The sequence below is a fragment of the Sarcophilus harrisii genome, chromosome 4 (assembly GCF_902635505.1).
Source record: "Sarcophilus harrisii chromosome 4, mSarHar1.11, whole genome shotgun sequence".
Taxonomy (NCBI): Eukaryota; Metazoa; Chordata; class Mammalia; order Dasyuromorphia; family Dasyuridae; genus Sarcophilus; species Sarcophilus harrisii.
In genome coordinates, this window is record NC_045429.1 from 288,407,955 (window position 1) to 288,424,717 (window position 16,763).

Consider the following 16,763-nt stretch of genomic DNA (forward strand, 5'->3'; position numbering starts at 1 on the left):
GATGGTCCATCTGCATCTTAAGCTCATCACATGGAAAACTGGAATTATCTTTCTCCCTGAATAGGCTTACATTGGGATCAATATCTTGGGATCAACATCCTAACCTCCCTAGTCCTCATGCAAATTAAATTCGTTTTTCCTTAAAAGATAGTGAAACTGTCTTTAAGATATGACCAGCTCGGGGGGACTAAAGGCAAAACATAAGCTTGTCTTAATTACCTTGTCTGGTAGACCAAGATGGACAACTCAGGGGCAGAGGAACTTTGCTCAATTAAATCATTTCACAGTGAACTTGTTGCATATCCTTATTGAATAACTTTCCCTCGTTATGATATGGCCAACTTTCTTTGCTGACTATTGTATACTTTTAAAAGTGTCTCCTTAAATTCTATTATTGAATTTAAATAACCCAGGCCTGGCCTGAGTCAAGTCCGTCCCAGAATACCTCCTTCCTTCCAAATTTCACTATTACTGTCAAGGCACAGCATCCTTCATGTAACTCAGGCTCATGTAATGCCAGAGAAACTGAAGCAGGATAGAGATTATAGAGTTACAATAATTAATTTATTGGAGAGTTTGATTAAGTGAATGGATTGGACTCTCTTCTCCAAGTATCCAGTATCGAATGTGGGATCCCAGAGATTCTTCATAGAGTTTAGTGATTGGGAAGAACAATGACAGGATGGGGGAGGCAGAGTGAGCATTGGACATTCAGATAAAATGGGAAGGTCTGGAGTCAAGAGAGAAGGTCTTTTGATTGATTAAACATTCACAGTCTATAACCTTAGAATAGTCCTAAGTTAGGAGTGGGGATGTTGCAACCAGACAGAACAATTAAGGAAACTGAGGTAGAACAAAGGAAATTGTGGCATAAGACTCACAACTACAGCATTATCTTTATTTCCTTACTCTCACTCAACTCAGGTCCAATCTACCGCATAATTCTGAGCATGACACTCCCCTATTCAATGAATTCCAGTAACTTTCTTATTTCCTTCAAGATCAAATATTAACTCCTCTGTTTAGCAATAAAATATTTTGATAACCTGGTGTTAACATATCCTCCCAGTCTTATACTTTCTTCCTGCCACACAATCTATAATTCTAACTATAATCTAACTTGTACCACTGACCTGGTATAAGACCCCATTCCAACCATGCCTCAAATGCTCTGCCCTCTTAGTTTCCCTTCAAGATTCAGCTTAAATTTTCTTCAGGAGACTTTTAGCAGTTCACTACATTCCTGGTGGTATCTTCCCATCTTTTATTACTTTCCATTTACTGGAACATATCTTGTATGTGTCGATAGCAACAACAATGTATCTAGTTGTTTACAAGTTATATTCCCCTTGTAAACGCTAAGGGCAGAAATTGTTTTTGTCTTTATATTCCCTGTTTTAGCACAAAACCTAGCACATTATAAGTATTTAATAAATGCTTGTTAACTGACTGGCTATCAATAAGTTACCAAGCTGTTGTTAACAAATCAACTGTAAAACTGGCCACATCCAATGATCCCTTGAAGTGAGAATAAATTCATTGGTTGAATTGAAAGGGAAACTTGGGTTTAAATGGTTCAAAATTGGCCATACCCTAGGAGCTTTTGAATAAATGATCCCTGGTTAGTCAGGGATCTGACTTGAAAGTTCAAGAAACCAGGCCAGGAACAACTTCATGGAATGTGAGTTCTCTGCCTATTCTAAAGCAAAGCTAGGAAAATGATATTCCTCTCTTTTCTCCATCTGCCATGAAAGCTACCTATGGAGCTACTCACCCCCTTCCAGAGATTTCAGAATGCATCAATTCAAGAGAATCTGAGCTACAATTAAGGGAGCATGGACATAATCTCCAGACAGATTAAGAGCAGAGAAAGGAAGAAAGGAAGAGAAAAGAGCAAGGAAAAAGCTTCAAGGAGCAGGACCTTTGGCAGCCAAGAAAGAAATTGGTTACTGTTTCAAGAGAACTAGTTCTAGCAGTCAAGAATTGCCCTAAAGAACCAGAGGGAAGGGCAGACTTATCTGAGTGACCCACCCAGTAGAGAGGGAAATAAGGCATCTAAAAAGTAATTCCAAAACAATATTAAAGCCCTGAACAATCAGAGGATATCCTTAGTCATATGTGTTCCCTAATACTATCATTGAATTCTGTTTGCATCCATTCTTCCTATTGAGGCACGCCCTAAGTTTATAAGGAGAAATTTTTTGTTACTGTTCTTACTATGACTTTGTTTTGAACTAATTGTGTCTATTGGTTAATTGCTAATGGAAAGTCCATTTCTAGAGTTGTAGAGTGTTAGGAGTCTTAGACCCACAGACCTGTCAAACAATAACCAACCCTCCGGGGATACCTCCTGAATATCAGTAAATGCCAAGTTGACAGAAGTAGCTCAGAGAGGACATTATTATGAAGACTTCCTAGATGTCCTATGCATCTGTAGGAACCCACAAGAAAGATTCTTTATATGTGAAGAGGAAAGGAGGTATCTTTCAAGATATCTCCTTGAAGATTTTGGGGAAGAGATTTTGGCCAAATATAATGAGTCATCTTAGCCAATTTGAGACGTGTGAGGTGGTACTTTAGAGTTGTTGTTTTTTTTGTTGTTGTTTTTGTTTTTGTTTTTTGCTGAGGCAAATGGGGTTAAATGATTTATCCAGGGTCACATAGATAGGAAATGTTAAGTATCTGAAACCAGATTTGAACTCAGGGCTGGTGCTCTATCCACCTAGCTGAGTTATTTTAATGTGCATTTCTCTAATTAACAGTGGTTTAGAAAACTTTTTCATATAACTATCTATGGCTTAATTTCATCATCTGAAAATTGTTCATATCCTTTCACCATTTATCAATTGGGGAATGACTTGTATTCTTATATATTTAACAAAGTTCTTTAATATATTTTAGAAATAAGACCTTTATCAAAAACACTGGCTATAAATATTTTTCCAACAGTTTTGTACTTCCCTTTTAATTTTATTTCTATTAGTTTTGTTTGTGAAAAACTTTTTAAATTTAATGTAATCAAAGTTGTCCATTTTCCCTTTCATAATGTTCTCTATCCTTTGATCACAAATTCCTCCCTTCCCCAAAGATAAATTATCCCTTGTTTTTCTAATTTGTTTATGGTATTATCCTTTATGCACAAATCATATATCATTTTGACCTTGTTTTGGTATGGGGTGGGAGATGTAAATCTATGGTGAGTTTCTGACATATTATTTTCCAGTTTTCCCAGCAATTGTTGTCAAATAGTGAGTTCTTATTCCAGAAGCTGGAGTTTGGATATTCATCAAATACTAGATTACTATAGGCCTTTATTATTCTGTTGTATCTGATCCATTCCACTGATCTACCACTCTATTTCTTAGCCAGTACCAAATGGTTTTGATGACTGTTGCTTTATAATATGATTTTAGATTTGGTACTGCTAAACCACCATCCTTTGCAAATTTTTTCACTAATTTTCTTGATGATCTTGACTTTTTGTTCTTCCAGATGAATTGTTATTTTTTATAATTCTATAATTTTTTGGCAGTTTGATTGATATGGCACTGAACAAGACCACTAATTTAGATAGAATTGTCATGTTTATTATATTAATAAGAGTCTACCCATCAACAAATGACATTTTTCCAGTTCTTTAGGTCTGACTTTGTGTGAGAAGTATTTTGTAATTTTGTTCATATAGTTCTTGGGTTTGTCTTAGCAGATAGACCCAAATATTTTATTTTGTCTGCAGTTATTTTAAATGGAATTTCTTTTTTTCTGATGGGCTTTGTCAGTATAATATATAGAAAGGTTGATGATTTGTGAAGGTTTTACATCCTGCAAACTTTGCTAAAGCTGTGAATTGTTTCAAGTAGGTTTTTGGATGATTTTCTAAGTATATATCATATCACCTACAAAGAGTGAGAGTTTTGTTTCCTCAATGCCTATTTTAATTCCTTTAATTTCTTTTTTTTTTCTTGTTAAAGCCAATATTTCCAGTACAATATTGAATAATAGTGGTGAATAATTAGGAATTCAGGAGACTTCTGGTTTCATTTGATTTTTCTTGTGCAAGATAATTGTATAAACATGTATGCATATATTGAATTTAACCAAAAAAAGAATTCAGGATACTTTTTTTTTGCTTGACTATATATATATATTTTTTTTTCTGAGATTCTGTTTTTCTTTCATTCCCAATTTGTAGGAGGAGGAGATGAGAAGAATAGAAGGCATATTTTTGCTAACAGAAAAAATATTTTTAAATGAAAAAAATTATTTACACTCTGGTCAATGAAATGTCCAATTAGGACTCCAGAAGAATGATGATTAATCATGCTTTCCTGCTCTTGGCAAACACGATGGACTGAAATACAGAACCATCTCATATATTTCGGATATAGGCATTATGTAGATTTGTATGATACTTGTTATAAGGAGGAATTTTTTTAGGTACAGAAGAGAGAGAAAAGTAGGAAATAAGAAATGATATTTTTTTCTTTTTTTTTGCCCTGAGGCAATTGGGGTTAAATCACTTGCCCAAGGTCACAGAGCTAGGAAGTGTTAAGTATGTGAGATCACATTTGAACTCAGATCTCCTGATTTCAGGACTGATGCTCTATCCACTACAACACCTAGCTGCTCCAATAATTTTTTAAATGGAAGGGAAAAGAATAAATAATCTAAAAGAAAGAAAAAGGAAATATGCTATACATTTTTAAAACTACAGTATTACATTTGAAATATACAAATGAAAAGCTAACTATAATTAGTGGATATTTATGGTTTCATATGTAGTATTCATTTTTTGAGTATTTGGAAATGTATTAATTGACATTAGTCAAGTTCATAATAATAAAAAGCAAATGTTTTAAAATATTAAAGCAAATTGAAGTCTTTAGTATTTGGGGGGGGGGGGGCGCATTTTAGGCTGTTTTTGTATAAGTGAGAGAGGGAGACAGAGCAAGAAAGAGCCAGAGAGAAGGAGACAAAGGCAGAGAGAAAGAGACAAATAAAAACAGACAGATTTTCCTTGGTAAACTTACCTCCTTGGGAGCTTCTTGGTTGATGGGAAAATAATTGTTCAGAATTCAATTATATTAATAAAATTTTTTAAAGGGCTTGATAGGAGACTTAGATGACTCTGTATTGGAGAAGGAAAAAGAAAGCCAGAACTATGTTTGAAAGCAATATGCTCTTATCAGGTAAGTTTTCCTAGAGACTGGATTCCCAAAACGCCTGTTATCAGATAGTCTTTCTCCTTCCTAGGGAGGAACAAACATGGCTTCTTGCAGCTTGGACATCTAACAAGAACAGTTAGGGGCATCATGATGCAATTTGATTTTTGTTGCTGTTTTAGTCATTATTTAGTCATGCCTGACCCCTTGGGTTTTTCTTGGCAAGCATACTGGAGTGGTTTCCATTTTCTTCTCTAGTTCATTTTATAGATGAGAAACTGTGGTAAACAGTGGTGACTTGACCAGGGTCACACAGTAACTAAGTATTTGAGGCCAGATTTGAGCTCAGGAAGAAAAGTCTTCCTGATTCTAGCACCCTACTCACTGCATCACCTAGCTGCCCAGGAAACTTCTTGCTCTGAGATCTGAGGATATGTGAGAGTTAATATGCCAGTTGAGGTTAGGTTGAAAGTCACTTAGGTTAAGTGAGTGATCTAACTAGTACAAGATGTGCAAATGGGTGATAATATTTGCCTTATTCTTATTTTAGGGGAATTGATGATTCTATCCCTTGTGTAATAAGACATTATAAGCAGTCAATAGATTAAACCCCCCAGTTTCTGCCCTTCTTAGAATAATTTCAACCTGGTTGGTCAGCTCAGTGAAAGTTTCCAATGTATTTCATATAGATGTCTGAAGGATGTCAAAAAATCTATAACAAGCCTTTATCCCTGGCCATTGTCCAAATATTACCTTGAGTGAAGATCTTCAAGGCTTTCTCATATGCCAACCGTGCAGCAGCCTCGCCTATGAAAAGGCTAGGGTCCCCATTTCATAGAATATTCCCTATTATTGGATTCATGGCTAAATCCAGTTGCATATGTCTCTCCTAGATCAGATGGAACAGTTGGTAAATGAGGGGAAATGGCATTTCTTAGATGAGGATCCATTTAGCTAGCAGAAAAATCAGAGTTCCAGAGACTAGACTGGCAGCCTGAGTCTCTGGCAAAGTCACCACTTCTTTATAAAGAGTACAAACAATGAAAGCACAGTTTTGAAATATCATTTAATGATAGAGGTATCTGTATACTACCCATCTTATTAGAGGGATCATTTGGTATAACCCAAATCAAGAAATGCAACTTTGGACAAAAGGTGATCATATGACTATCATCTATTCAGTAGCAACCAGGTTCCAGTAACAGGTGAGCCACTGCTTTTTAGAAGCAGTAGAATGAGTAGAAATTTTTCAAAGAAATTGAAGTTCCAGAACCTTAACAGTCATTTATTCTGACCACCTTTTGGTATCTCTATAGAGTCTCTACATAAAAAGAGACTGCTAGATACCTGCTTTATTTCTTCCAGGGATGCAGCCTATTCCAGACTTCCTTGAAAAAACTGATTCCCTAATTGATAAATGGTCAAAGGATATGAACAGACAATTATCAAATGAAGAAAATAAAGCCATTTCTAGCTATATGAAAAAATGCTCTAAATCACTACTGATTAATTTGCATTTCTTTGATCAATAGTGATTTGGAGCACCTTTTCATATGACTAGAAATAGTTTCAATTTCTTCATCTGAAAATTGTCTATTCATATCTATTTTGTGATTAATATTGATAAATGCTAAATGTCACTAACTTAGGTTAAATAAATACAGGCCTGTAACTAACCAAGGCTAAGTAAATACTTCTGCACATATTATATTTAAGCAGGTCATAGGGGAAACACAGGAATAATGAAAATAAAGAAAAAGAATTCACACATGACTGTAAGTTCTTCATCTCTCCATACATTATCACAATATATAGATCACAAAATAGATAATTTTGATTATATTAAGTTAAAAAGTTTTTATACAAACAAAACTAATGCAGACAAGCTTAGAAGGGAAGCAATAAACTGGGAAAATATTTTTTACATTCAAAGGTTCTGATAAAGGCCCCATTTCCAAAACAATACACAATTGGCTCAAATTTATAAGAAATCAAGCCATTCTCCAACTGATAAATGGTCAAAGGATATGAGCAGACAATTTTCAGATGAAGAAATTGAAACTATTTCTAGTCATATGAAAAGGTCCTCCAAATCACTATTGATTAGAGAAATGAAAATTAAAACAACTCTGAGATACCACTACACACCTCTCAGATTGGTTAAGATGATAGGAAAAGATAATGACCAATGTTGGAGGGAACATGGGAAAACTGGGACATCGATACATTGTTGGAATTGTGAATGAACTCCAACCATTCTGGAGAACAATTTGGAACTATGCTAGAAAAGTTATCAAACTGTGCATACCCTTTGACCCAGCAGTGTTACTACTGGACTTACATCCCAAAGAGATCTTAAAGGAGGGAAAGGTACCCACATGTGCAAGAATGTTTGTGGCATCCCTTTTTGTAGTGGCTAGAAACTGAAAACTAAATGAATGCTCATCAATTAGAGAATGGATGAATAAATTGTGATATATGAATGTTATGGAATATTATTGTTCTGTAAGAATTGACCAACAGGATGATTTCAGAGAGGCCTAGAGAGATTTCATGAATTGATGCTAAGTGAAATGAGCAGAACCAGGAGATCATTATACAGGGCAACAAGACTATAAGAAAATCAATTCTGATAGACGTGGCTCTCTTCAACAATGAGATGATTCAAACCAATTCCAATTGTTCAGCAATGAAGAATGTCACCTACATCCAGAGAGAGAACTATGGGAAATGTTTGTAGAACACAACATAGCATTTTCACTCTTTCTGTTATTGTTTGCTTGCATTTTTGTTTTCCTTCTCAGGTTTTTTTTCCTTTCTTTCTAAGTCCAATTTCTCTTGTGCAGCAAGATAACTGTAAAAATACGTATACATATATTGGATTTAACATATACTTTAACATATTTAACATGCATTGACTACCTACCATCTAGGGGAAGGGGAAAGAAGGGGAAATTTTGGAACAGAAGATTTTGCAAGAGTCAATATTAAAAAATTACCTATGCATATGTTTTGTAAATAAAAAGCTATTGTAATGGACCTTCCTCTGGAGAAATGTACTTAAACAAGGATTCTTACAACAAGGTGTTAACTCAGTGGAATTGATAAGAAAATGGTTATCTAGTGTAGTATACTTAGTACTTAGCATGGTGATATAATAGTTCTACAATTGATGTAATTATAATAAAGTATTTAAACTGAGGACAAATTCAGCCACAGGGATTCCATCTTTGATCAGCCTTGTGGTGGCTCTCCTTCCTCCTGAATTTTGAGAGAGACTGGTTCAGACTAGGAGACTGAAGGAGACAATAAAGACTTTGGACTCTTATCCTGACCATTCTCGTGGTTATTATTCTTCTGAGACCAAGGCTGGTCCTGAGACCTCCAGAAAGCTAATCAGAATATTACATTTTGGCACCCGAACGTGGATATAAGGATTTTATACTCAGCAGTTCAACTAAAACATTCAGTGGAGAAGTCCCTGTGACCCAGATATAGGATGAGTACAAAAATAGACAAGCAGGAAATTTTGGTAAGGGCTAAAGTAGTGTTTCAGCTGAATTGGGACAAATGCTTAGAAAAGAATCTTCCCCACTCCAAGGGAAGTGTGTAGAATGCATAGTTAAGCTAATAAAAAACGAAGGTTTGATTGTAACTTGGGAGCAGATTGGTGGACTCTTAGAAACATTAGAATACGCGTCCTTTTGGTTCTCCAAGAAAGAAGAATTAGAAGCAGATAAGTGGAAACTAGTGGGAGAGCAACTAATAGAATATTACAATAATTATGGTCCTGATTCAACTCCTAAAGAAACATATATATATATATATATATATATATATATATATATAAAACTTAATACAATTGGCTTTAGGGAATTACATAAGTTTTAGAATAAGGAAAAAGAAGAAAGAGGAGGAGGAGGATGGTACTGACAAGATAGCTGAAAAGCATGAAGAATTAGACAAGAAAGGAGTTAAGTACAATGCTGATGAAATTAAAAAGAGGGATTATACTGACAAAGTAGTTGAAAACATGAAGAATTAGACAAGAAAGGAATTAAGTACAGTGCTGATGAAATTAAGGAGTGCAGTGCTCCACAGCAAGAGCCATTAGGGGGTTCCCCATCCCCTGACCCACCCACCCCCCAATTAATCCTTCATGGGTGGAGGGAGAAGGAGGAGGAGAAGGGGCAATGACACAATCAGCACCACCCATATCCACCTTCTATGACAAGATTAGGAAAGGCACTAGTTAAAGCTAAAAAAGGATAGGATATATCTGGATATATCTGATTTAAGAATAAAAGCATATCCTGTGATTGAAGAATTTGATTCTTCAGGTCAAGCCAGGAGAAGATACACTCCTTTTGATCTGGAAATTATCAATGATCTGAAAAAGGATTGCCCTCTTTATGGGGCTACGTAGTCTTATGCTAAAATTACATTAGAGAATTTGGTTTTTGAAATTTTAGCCCCTAATGATTGGGGCTTGTTGTGGCTTTCAGAGTATAGTAAATTCTGTAGAATACAAGATCAATCAATACAAGACCAAGAAATAGGCAAACTGGAGTTAACATAGCAATCACCTTTGATTAACTAGCAGGTATAGGTCATTATGTAGGCACTTTGCTAAAGCAAAGATTAATTACCCTTTGATAGCATACGAGCAAATTGCTGCTGCTGCTATCAAAGCATGGGGCACCCTCCCAGGAAAACAAGATAGAGGGGAAGCCTTCACGAAAATAGAGCAAGGCCCAAATGAACCATTTGCTGATTTTGTGGGACATCTGCAGATAGCTGTCATATGAACTATTGGTGAAAATGTAGCAACAGGAATAATGATAAAACAACTTGCTAGAGAAAATGCTAATGAGGTTTGTAGAAGAATTATACTAGGCCTACACAAAGATGCTCCTTTAGAGGAGATCATAAGACGCTGTGCCACAGACTTCCAGAGAGACTCAATAATGCTTTCAATGTGGTAAAGAAGAGAATTTGAAAGCTCAATCTTGGCATAGAGATAGAGTGAGAAGACAAGGTGAGAGAACAAGACCCAAAACCCCATGTCTAAGATGCCACAGAAGCTTCCATTGGGCATCAGAATGTAGACTGTTTCAGGGAAATGGAAAGTGGGGCCCATCTCCAGGGCCCCAGGCAAAAAACAGGTGGGGCATGATGGCAGCTGAAGTTACACCCACAGAGTCTTTAGAAGTTCAGAACCTTGATATGATCAATCAGCTGAAAAGCACCCTGAAGGGAAAAAGGGATTACAACAATTGGGAAGAATACAGAATACACAACCCAATAGAAGGACAGCATCTAGTGTGAGCAGTTCCAAAATAATCTCCAGGTGATGTGGAGAGATCTAGAAAGTGGTGTATGGAAGGGATCAGATAGGTTAACTGCTTGGGGGAGAAAGTTTCCTTGAATCTCTGCAGATGGAGAAGGAAGGATGCCAATGAGCCATATTCATCTTGTCCATTGGAGAGAGACAGAAAAAAAAGAAAAAAACTTGAAACAAAGGAGAAAACTCAAGAAACTGGGTGGTTCCATCTCTGGCTACATGTGCCACTGAAAAAGCATGACTGTTAACCCAATGTGTATTGGCAATTGATTCATGAACATCAAAAATTGTTGATAAAACTGTTGCAGAATTTCAAAACCCGCAGGAATCATTGGATTCCCTAACACATGATAAGATTGTTGTAGGACTTCAAAACTTGCAGAAATCATTGGATTCCTTAACACATAAAGTAATGGACAATAAATTGGTTTTGGACTATTTCTAGGACTTATGGACATGTATAATTCCTCATGTTGATTCATGTTGTTTGTTACATCACTACTAGCCTGTGTTATATTACTATGTGCTTGAAATACCTCCCATGCTGATGGATTTATATATACCTGTTTCAAGTGAGACCCTTCAGAAACCTGCTAACAAAATCTAGTTTGACTCCCCATTTCCCTCTGGTGTTTTCACTCTCCTTTCTGAGAATCAGGAAGGGCATGATCACTTCATTTTGGAGTTCTCACCTCCCTGAGAACTCTGGAGAAAGGTGTTAAATTATTAGAACTGATAATACAATGGTTATCTAGTTTAGCATGGTGATTAATAGTTCTCTAGTTCAGTATGGCTGATTTAATCTTATAACAAATAATGGTTCCCTAGTGATATAATGATTGGCTTATATTAGTATATGATAATGATGTAATTGTAATAGAGTATATAAACTGGGGACAAACTCAGCCAGAGAGAGAAGAGATTTGACTAGTCTCTTGGTGGCTCTTCTGCCTCCTGCACTTAGAGAGAGAAGATTTGACCACCTTCCTGGTGGCTCTCCTGCCTCCTGAATTCCTCCACTGAAACCAAGACCCATTCTAGAGGACCTCCACAAAGCTAGCCCAGCCCCAGGCCAAGGAGACATACTATGAAGGAGATAATAAAGACTTTGGACTTTATTCCTAACTATTCTTGTGGTGATTATTCTGCTGAGACCAAGGCTGGTCCTGAAGGCCCTCTAGAAAGCTAACTAGAACATTACACTGAGGTTCTGTTTCTCCATGTTTGGTATTAAATTTCAGGAAAGACTTCATTGGGAGACAGAAATTTAAGTATTAAGGTAATATGTTGTTCCAGAGTTCTGGCCCATTACAAGCTATAATAATAATAATAATAAAAAGAAAAGAAACTGCTCTTGAATAGTCGCAGTAGCAGGAATAGGAAAAAAAAATGCATGATGATCTTGGGCTACCTGATCTACTATATTGATGAGATCAGAAATGTCACAGGCATGGTGAACAGGTTCATTTTCCTGTGGTTCATTGTAAGCAGCCAGGGGCCATCCACCTTCCTAACAATTACACAGGATTATTATAAAAGGAACTGACAAAGTATTCTGGTATCTTTTATCTTCATCACTTAAAAAAAAGTATCTTTAATATCCTTGGGAATCTGATATGTTTTGTGTTAATGGGATGGTTCAGGATAAATCCAAGAGTTTCCATTTGGTCCCACTCACAATAACCTGCATACAGGTTTCTAAAAAGTCCCATACAGATAGGTCCCAAGAGTTTGTGACATCTCTTCCATCCATGGTCTGTATAACCCTCCTCACCTAAACTTCTCCCACTTCATGATCTAAATCAGACCAAGGTTTTAGAGGATAATTTAAGGTTTAGATAGGGCTAAAGGGTCAGAACTGCCCTGGTACTAGATTTCATGATTAAAATTTTACTAGTATCCTCATAGGCTGGACATCAATTTCTTTCTTATCAACCTCATGTTTCAGGAGCCACAATCAAAGTTCCTTCCAGAAGGGCCTTTCCTTTGGCCTATCTAGAAGGGTGGCAGGCCCTGTATCCCTACCCCATCCCCAGAACATCTTTTTTTCCACTGATAGTCCTATTTGTCCAGGTTATTGCTGTCCCATTTCCTAATTCCATTTCATCAATCAGCTCACAGCTATATAATTATGGCAAAGGAAATCAACAGATAAGCCTGAAGTCTTAAGGCACAGGTGTAATCTAATTGCTTCTGAAGCCAAATGATCATGGAGTATAATGCATCTTAGAGATTCCAAATAGATCCAAGGGATCAAAACATTTGTTTTCTCCCTTTCAGATCTCTACCAGGAAGCCAGATACAATAGCAATTCATCTCATGAGACTAAACTTCCATCTTAGCCTCCTGAAAAGGGACAATTGGCAGTTTCCCTGACAGCTGGTAACTGATTCATTCAACTGACTCTGCAAAATCTTTGGAGAGCTCTCTAAGCCAGTGGTATGGCTCCTAGAGAGAATGTATCCTCAATGACTTTATTAGACCATACCTTTTAGCAGTCCAGTGATTCATCGGGTTGTTGATTGAATTTCTCTTGCAACCTCTCCAATTCTTGGTAGTGAAAGTTCATCCTGTAGTTCATCCTGTCACTGCTATATCTCTATAGAAAAAAATTGCAAAATAATCCCTAGGATTTCTTATTTTCCATTTCTAAGTCTCCTCCACACTCTTCCTCTTGATCTCAAGTCTTATGATTCTGATCTCAGCACAACACATTACAATAAAACCTCTGCAAGAAAAGTACTTCTGGACAGAGCCCCATCAGTTCCTATCTGTGATCTGCCATCTCATCCAAATTGTAACTTAGGCCTTGAAGTTTTAGAACAAAATGAAACACCTGTAGGTCATTTAAGAGTTAACAAAAAGATGTTTACTTAGCTATAGCATAGAAAGCTATAGCATATAACAAGAACTATGTTTTATTTAGTTTGGGCAGGTGTAAACTCTCCCTTAAGGTGGATCAGCAGGTCAAGGTGTGGCGGACTCTCATGGTCTTGGGACATCCACTAAGCCAGACTCCACTTAAATGGGACATTTTATGCACACAGACAACCAGAAAGCCACATCAATACTTCCAGAAGCCCCCATGAAGTTGCTATCAAGGTATAGCTTGAATCCTAGACTTCTGAGCCAATTAAGTCCTAGAAACTGCTTTTTTATTTCAATGAGGGGGAAAATGGCCTAACACAAATAGGGTGCGGGGAAACATTGATAGAGATCCTATAAGAACATTAGTAAAACATTTTTAATGAATAGAACAAACAAACAAAAGCTCAGAAGGGGATACAGAGCAACTTTGTTACTTGATTCTTTTATTGTTGTGCCACAGTTCCCTTTTGATGTCCTGACCTAGTTTCCCTAATTGTCCTATTTAGTTACTCTGCCTCAGGTTTATAACCTTTCCTTCTTAATGTTTGATAAGATAAAGATCTACCTCAATTGCTCTGCTCCAAAACCCCAGGCTATAATCCTTGCCTCTTAAATGGTTGATGAGATAAAGGTTTTATATCTTTAGGTTATTATAGTAATTCCTTCTTAATGTTTGACAGGATAAAGGTTTATCCATTTTAGATGTCATTAGAATATCAATAACCTCTACAGTACCTCCCTTCATTGTGTCATCCTAGGTGCCTCCCTCCATCAGGTTATCCCCATCCAGGTACCTCCCCCATTATGTCATTGTTCTTGTTATCCTATAAAAAAGCTGGTTCTCTGATACTTAGGGCTGGACTCTTTGAGAAGATAGTCTTGTCCAGCCCTGGGACCAAGATCCATTTGGTCCCAGTATATCTCTCCATTTAATAAACTATTAAATTGGTCTCTAACCTCTGTCTCACTCAAGTTTCTCCGGCATTACAATATGCACATATAGTATCTTTTTTTTAAAACTGTAATAAATTCAGTTTCTTAATCTACTTCACCATTCTTTTTGGCTTAAAATGTCTGATTTGTTATTTATATAAATTGACAATAAAAATTCAAAGAAATAATCTATTGGGGGACAGCTAGGTGGCACAGTGGATAGAGCACTATCCCTGAAGTCAGGAGGATCTGACTGAGTTCAAATTTCTGACCTCAGACACTTAACACTTCCTAGCTGTGTGCCCCTGGGCAAGTTACTTAATCCCAACTGCCTCAGCAAAAAAATAATGAAAAAGAAAAAGAAATAATCTATTGGGTAGGAATCTTTATAAAGGAATTTACTGGGAAGTATTTGTTATATCAAAATAAAATATATTCATAAATTTCAAACTATAATGAGATTTCAAATAAACAAATAAAATAGGCAGCATTGAGGTGGTAGATGGAGAAGAGTGTTGAACCTGCAGTCAGGAAGACTTGAGTTTGAATCCTTCTCCAAACACTTACTAGCTGTATGATCCTTCCCAAGTCATTTAACCTTGCTCAGCTTCAATCTTATCTGTGAAATAAAGATAAAAATAGCTTCTCACTTCACAAGATTGTTGTGAGGATTACATGAGATAATATATGGAAAGTGCTTTGCCACCTTTAAAGCACTCTATAAATATCATCCACAATCTGTCTCTTTAGATGATTTTCTCTTACCAAAATAATTTTGTGTTCTCAAAATTTCATTCTTGAAAGCTTTCCAACTTGCTAAGGCTACCTTCTCTTTTAGAATTTTGGGCCATAATATTTTACCTATTCTTTTTCTGCACTCTGAAATCTACTCTTCTAAAATCCAGAAAACAAATCATGTACTCAGCTTGGCTCACTCCATTTATTTGTCATGAATTCTAAGATGGAATGCTTTCAAGACTCCACTTTGGCGTTTAGATTTTTCTTTATTGCTCCAAATCAGATCTCAAATTATAACAGCTCCCCTCATCGATTCCTCAACCTTTTGAAGAATAAATGATGATAAAAGTAAGTCAAGAATTTATCAGCTACTCTCCTTTTTGTAGAGAGTTCCAGAGGCATCCCAAGTTCCCCTTTCTCTACCATATCAAGCCAAATATGTGGTCTGCTTTTTTCACTGTAGATAATCTAATACAATATTTTTATTTCTACAGATTAGCACCCCAATGAGACTTATTCAAAACCATGTAGTGAGTTATTGGTAGATCTGGGATTGGAAACCAGGTATTCAGACTTAGATATAATGTTTTTTTCTTTCACTATTCTGTTCCATAACCTATAACTGAAAAAATCAGCTGGTTCTGACAACGCTCCATAATTGGGGTTGTAACTGATCAGCAAAGGAGAACAGTGACATAGGAGAAGTCAGTCAGTAAACACTTACTGAGCATCTACTTTGTGCCAGGTACTTTGTTAAACACTAAAATACAGGAGTTCAGTCTAATACATGAGACAATTTTCAAACATGCTATATACAGGACAAACTGGAAATCATCACTAGAAGGAAAGCACTAGAATTAAGAAGAATTGCGAAAGACTTTCTATAGATTTTAGAAAATCAGGAAAACAACCTAGGCAAATCCACAGAATTGAAAGCTCTACATGCTGAGAGTTTCTCAAACTAAAAACATTAACATCAAAATTCCCATTTCAGATTAAATAGACTTGGAGATCCATAATAAACTGTAAAATTTTTCTTTTTTACTTTGCATTTCTAAAATTATGATAAAAACTATATCTCATAAACTGTTGCAAGTAAAGATAAGCTTGGTATCAAGTTTCTAGATGATCCAGTAGAGATTTCCCTAGGATTCCAGATGGAGGACTTCTAAATCACAATACAGAAAAATTCCCCAGTTATGGGAATCTTCATTACACAAACCAAAGGTTACCTCATTCAGAAAGCACTTTTCATCCAGAAAGATTTAATTTGGTATATAACTACACTCATTCATGAGATATCCCTACTCAATTTGATCAGCATTGTAACTCAATTCATTGTGTTTTATTAAGTATCAATGATTGTTTTAGTGAGTTAAATAAATGGAATTGAATTTGAGTTAATTAAGTTAGTAATTATTTGTTAGAATTATGTATTTTTGATTATATTATTTCTATTTGATTATATTTTCTTACAGATTTATATTGTTAGACCTAGATAGACATGTTAAGAGAGATTTGTTGTATGACACTAATCCTGAATGTGCTGAGAGCTGTAAAACCCCGCCCCCCAAGAAAAAAAAACAACAACCCAACAGTTTCCTTATGTCTTTCTGTTCACTTATGCCTACTGTTCAGAACTGTTTGTTGATGAAATAGTAACTAAATTTTGGTGATTGATGGACATGAACTTATAACGCCCATTAATGACCTGTGAT

At 36.1% G+C, this 16,763-nt stretch overlaps 1 long non-coding RNA gene across 3 annotated transcripts in view; it reads right to left on the reverse strand.

Moving 5' to 3' along the window:
• LOC105750429 overlaps positions 1-16,763 on the reverse strand; it is a 49,657-nt gene that overhangs the window by 1,850 nt on the left and 31,044 nt on the right. For 2 of the 3 annotated variants that reach the window (XR_004233736.1, XR_004233735.1), the window contains exons 2-3: positions 12,995-13,105; positions 5,031-5,128 (exon numbers count right to left, since the gene is read on the reverse strand). This is a non-coding gene — a long non-coding RNA (uncharacterized LOC105750429). Of the gene's footprint in view, positions 1-5,030; positions 5,129-12,994; positions 13,106-14,874; positions 14,928-16,763 lie in introns of those variants that run through there. The other variant, XR_004233737.1, reaches the window with a different exon arrangement.